Consider the following 5,160-nt stretch of genomic DNA (forward strand, 5'->3'; position numbering starts at 1 on the left):
TGATATGGCAAACTTGATAGTAGTTTTTATTGAGGAATGGATATTTTTGAAATCTCCTGTGAAATGATTTGTATTTATATTATTAAAGCTACCTGTGGAAATAGTATATCTATAGATAATATTAAAAATATATCTAAACATGCAATTCTTTGTCCAAAACAATGAGCATGCTCAAAAATTAAATGAATACATTTTGGATATACTTGATGGAGATTTTCACACATATTTGAGTGATGATTCCATTGATTCAACAGATGATGCTGAAAAGGAAAATTTTGCCATTGAATTTCTTAATAGTAGTACTCTTTTGGGAATGCCGTGTCATAAATTAAAATTGAAAGTGGGTGCAATCATCATGCTATTGAGAAATCTTAATAGTAAATGAGGTCTTCGTAATGGGACCAGTTTTATTATCAAAAGATTACAACCTAACATTATCGAAGCTGAAGTATTAACAGGATCTGCAGAGGGAGAGGTTGTTCTGATTCCAAGAATTGATTTGTCCCCATCTGACACTGGGCTCCCATTTAAAGTAATTTGACAACAGTTTCCCGTGATGCCAGCATTTGCGATGACTATTAATAAATCACAAGGACAAACTCTAGACAGAGTAGGAATATTCCTACCTGAACCCGTTTTCCGACATGATCAGTTATATGTTGCTTTCTCTCGAGTTCGAAGAGCATGTGACGTTAGTCAAGCACTCTGAAAGTGTTTTTACTCTTAATGTGGTGTACAGGGAGATATTAGAATAAGTTTAATCACTTTAACAGTCATTGTTTGCATCACTGTTGTTTTTCTATCATGCTTTTATTGTTTTTATGTCATGCTTTTATTGTTTTCATATCATGTTTTTGTTGTTTTTATATCATGCCTCTGTTGTTATATTCTTTTGTTACTGTTTATTAAAATTTATAAATTTTCATATACATTTTACTAATTTCCTTTCATCTCTCACACTTCTATTATAGAGAAAGGGCAAATAGCAATATTAAAATATTTTCTCTAATTAATTCCCTTTTAATGTGCACGAACTTTGTGCACTAGGCCACTAGTACACTATATATGCCTGGCGTCCAATGAGAGTGTACTGCGTGTTGAGAAGCAGGAGAGGTCTGGAAGACTAGGCTGAGCAGAGCAGGCTTCACAAAAGGAACAGGACAAAATCCCTGAAGCATGGGCAGGATTTCATCAGACAAACATGAAGAGGATATTCATGAGTAGGCTGGGCAGGTGCTGGTGAGGAACGGACCTCTATTGGCTGGTTTGGCCAAGGCAAAAAGTTTGTGTTGGGGAGGAGAAGGAATTAAAAATAGCTTTGGACAAAAGCACAGAGAGCCCTGTGTGCCAATGCTGCCCTTGTCCTATGGCCATGGGGAACAACTGAAAGATTCTGAAAATGACATAATCCAAATTTCTTTTTGGAAGACTTTGAGTCTATTTAGACTCAAACCTGTGAGGCAGGAAAAACATCAGTGAGAGTCTAGTTGCAGTGAGATTGCCTGATTGACGCCTAACTTCTCCCCTGCTGGCCCGATTGCCCTCCCCTGCTGGCCTGGTCCCCCCCAACTTCCCTCCACTGCTGCCGGGTCCCCCCCAACTTCCCTCCCCTGCCGGCCTGGTTTCCCCCAACTTCCCTGCTCAGCCACACTTAACAGAATCAGCCATTGTTCACACAGCTCTCAGCGGCCCGACAGCCAGGACTCTCATTCACCTGCATCTCAGGCTGTGACAGTAGAGAGGTGTGGACTATGTCCACCTATCTATCTATTTAGACTGGTCTCATGATAGAATTCAGGGTAGAATTCAGGGAATTTGATAGGTAATATGCGATAGGTAATAGGTCAGGGCACTCTCACATGGGAGGAGCTCTGCTCAGCCACACTTAACAGCCTCACTATAACCCAATTTGATTATTGAAAACAAGTGGGAAAGGATCAGGTGACCAAGAAGATTGAAAGGCATTAAACCTGTGAGGCAGGAAAAACATCAGTGAGAGTCTAGTTGCAGTGAGATTGCATGGATTTATAGCAGCTGTTCTCAACCTGTGGGTCGCAACCCCTTTGGTGGTCGAACGACCCTTTCACAGGGGTCGCCTAAGACCATACTGCATATTAGATATTTACATTACGATTCATAACAGTAGCAACATTACAGTTATAAAGTAGCAACAAAAATTATTTTATGGGTGGTCACAACATGAGGAACTGTATTTAAAGGGCTGGAAGGTTGAGAACCACTGATTTATAGTGGGCTGAGTCCACTGACCTCCTGTAGTGCTTTGTGGCTGAGCCCAGAGAAAGCAGATACTAGAGTTACTACACTGAGGAATAGTGGTGAAGGAGTTACTAACTATTAAAGGTTTCAACAAGGAGGCTTCTGTAGAGTCAGAGAATTGAGATCCATAGCTGAAAGGGAGCTGCTGAGCCTATTCCCTTATCTGTAAATTGGGATAATACTTTTAAAATGAGATCATGTAGAAAAGCAGCTAGTACATTGCCCTGTTTATAATTGTTACTAGAGGCCCAGTGCACGAAATTCATGCACGGGGGTGGGGGAGGCAGTGTCCCTCAGCCCAGCCTGCACCCTCTCCAATCTGTGACCCAGGGATCGGGCCTAAACTGGCAGTTGGACATCCCTCTTACAATCTGGGACTGCTGGCTCCTAACCGCTTGCCTGCCTGCCTGATTGACGCCTAACTCCTCCCCTGCTGGCCCGATTGCCCTCCCCTGCTGGCCCAGTCCCCCCCAACTTCCCTCCCACCCCCAACTGCCCTACCCTGCTGGCCTGGTCGCCCCCAACTGCCCTACCCTGCCAGCCATCTTGTGACCACATGGGGCCAGCCACCTTGTGCAAGGGCATGATGGTAATTTGCATATTACCTCTTTATTATATAGGATTTGTCAAATTGTGACTTCAAATGTGAATTTCAAAGGCTGTCTCAGTAGTGTAATTTCAAAGTGTCAACTTCTACAAAATTTCTATTATGTATCAGACACCGTTCTAGATACTCTGGTCAGTCATTGTCCAGCACCTCAGGGCCTTAGAGTATAGGATAATCAGATGTATATGGGGTGACAGGAAGGTGAGGTGAAAGTCTGGTTCAGAAGCAGCATCACTATAAGCAGCATCATAATATTGACTGTTTATTGCGTATTTATTCTGTTCACATGCTTATGTCAGTTAATTTTCATGGCATTGCTGTGAGGTTACACTGTTACCTCCATTTTTTTTGTTGTTATCCCCATTTTTCTGGAGTTAAGTGTTTCAGTATATCTTTCATTGGGAATGACTTTAAAGTTTTTTGAATTCTTCATTCCCAGGTTCTAGTAAATTCCTCTCAGGTTTTTCTATTCAAGAACCTTTACTTAGGGGTAGAATTTTTATTTCTACCATTTGTTTGCCACCTTGTAGCCTTCTTCTGTCCTCAAGTACTTGGACGCCCAGATGGGAGGCTGGGGATTGTTATTGGTGCAGGCCCTGAATCTCCGCAATTAACCCACCTGCTTGGCCTAAGGGTGTACTCTGCCTCTACACTACGTGTCTGCTAAGATTTGGAGAGCAGCAAGTGCATGAAATGACCTGAAGTACACTAGTTACTGTCTTCCAAGAGGATCAAGTCAAAGTTTGAGTGAGGCACTCTAGTCTGGACTCCCTTTGAGTGTAGCACTACTTACCCCACTTACGCACACCCATTTCTCTTGGTGAAACCAGTTTTCCTTCCTACTCTGAATGGGAGCAGCTGATGAAGTCACAGTTGTTTTGTAGCTTGCCTTTCTACTTTTCCCACCATAACTAGTTAGGTCTTTGAGCTTCAGGGAAGATGATCTCATTGTCTTCTTAAACACTGACCCAGCCTACATGGTTCCTGCCTTGATCTCCTCATGACCCCAATTCCCCATCCTTTGTTTACAGGTTAGACCACATGCTACAGGGATACCATTTCCAGGGAGGCACCTCTCCTACATTATTTATTTTAAAAGAGCCACAGAGACATATCTACACTAATAAAAGAAAGATGCTAATTGACCATACCTTTCCTACACCCACAAGCCAATCAGGAGAGTATGCAAATTAACCCAACAAAGATGGCGGTTAAATTTGCATACTGCAGGTGGGGCAGGCAGTGCCAGATGCTACCAGGCGGTCTGGGCCCCAGATTGGGGACCGGAAGGCGGGCCAGGCAGCGCCAGATGCCACTGCGGGTCAGGGCCTCCAATCGGAGAACACGGGAAGGCAGGACAGGCAATGCCAGACACTGCCCGCGGGGTCCAAGCCCTAGATTGGGGATGGGGGAGGTGGGATGGGCAGCACCAGATGCCACTCGGGAGGTGGAGCAGGCAGTGCCAGATGCCACCCGCAGGGTCCGTTCCCCAGATTGGGGACTGGGGAGGCGGAGCAGGCAGCACCAGACGCCACTGCGGGTCCAGGCCTCCAATCTGGGACCTGGGGAGCCAGGGTGGCAGTGCCAGATGCCGCCTGGGGTCCAGGCCCCAGATCTGGGACCGGGGAGGCGGGGTGGGCAGCTCCAGATGCCACCGCGGGGTCCGGGCCTCCAATCTGGGACCCAGGGAGGCGGAGCGGGCAGCACTAGACGCCACCCGCGGGATCTGGGCTCCAGATTGGGGACGGGAGAGGTGGGGTGGGCAGCGCCAGATGCCACCCAGGGAGGCGGAACAGGCTGCGCCAGACGCCATCTGTGGGGTCCAGGCACCAGATCAGGGACAGGGGAGGTGGGGCGGGCAGCGCCAGATGCCGCCTGCAGGGTCCGGGACCCAGATGAGGGACCCAGAGAGGTGGGGCGGGCAGCGACAGATGCTGCTGCGGGGTCCAGCAGAGCAAGAAAGCTGGTGGCTTGGAGGGCGTGGCTCCTCTGTCACCCCAGCTTCCTCATCACAGCTGTGGAAACTGACAGCAGGGAGGAGGAAGTCCCACCCTCACAGAATCAGCCAGAACCAGCCCTTGGTCACACAGCTCTCAGCGGTCCAACAGCCAGGACTCTCAGTCACCTGCATCTCAGGCTGTGACAGTAGAGAGGTGGGACTATGTCCAAAGAAAAACTGTTGATACAATGTAGCTCTGTAGCCGAAAGATGCCTGCGCTATCAACAGAAAATGTCTGCAGAGCAACATGCGTCTGATCTTGACAGAAGGCGGCGCC

At 47.0% G+C, this 5,160-nt stretch overlaps 1 protein-coding gene and 1 long non-coding RNA gene across 5 annotated transcripts in view; both read left to right on the plus strand.

The window, feature by feature from the left end:
• Positions 1 to 5,160, plus strand: part of EDC3 (enhancer of mRNA decapping 3) — a 125,732-nt gene that overhangs the window by 82,930 nt on the left and 37,642 nt on the right. The window lies entirely within an intron of this gene.
• Positions 2 to 5,160, plus strand: part of LOC107183235 — a 9,125-nt gene continuing 3,966 nt past the window's right edge. The window contains exons 1-2 of the long non-coding RNA XR_001514029.1: positions 2 to 70; positions 1,837 to 1,843. This is a non-coding gene — a long non-coding RNA (uncharacterized LOC107183235). The remainder of the gene's footprint in view (positions 71 to 1,836; positions 1,844 to 5,160) is intronic.

This window comes from Myotis davidii, unplaced genomic scaffold (assembly GCF_000327345.1).
Source record: "Myotis davidii unplaced genomic scaffold, ASM32734v1 scaffold992, whole genome shotgun sequence".
Lineage (NCBI taxonomy): Eukaryota > Metazoa > Chordata > Mammalia > Chiroptera > Vespertilionidae > Myotis > Myotis davidii.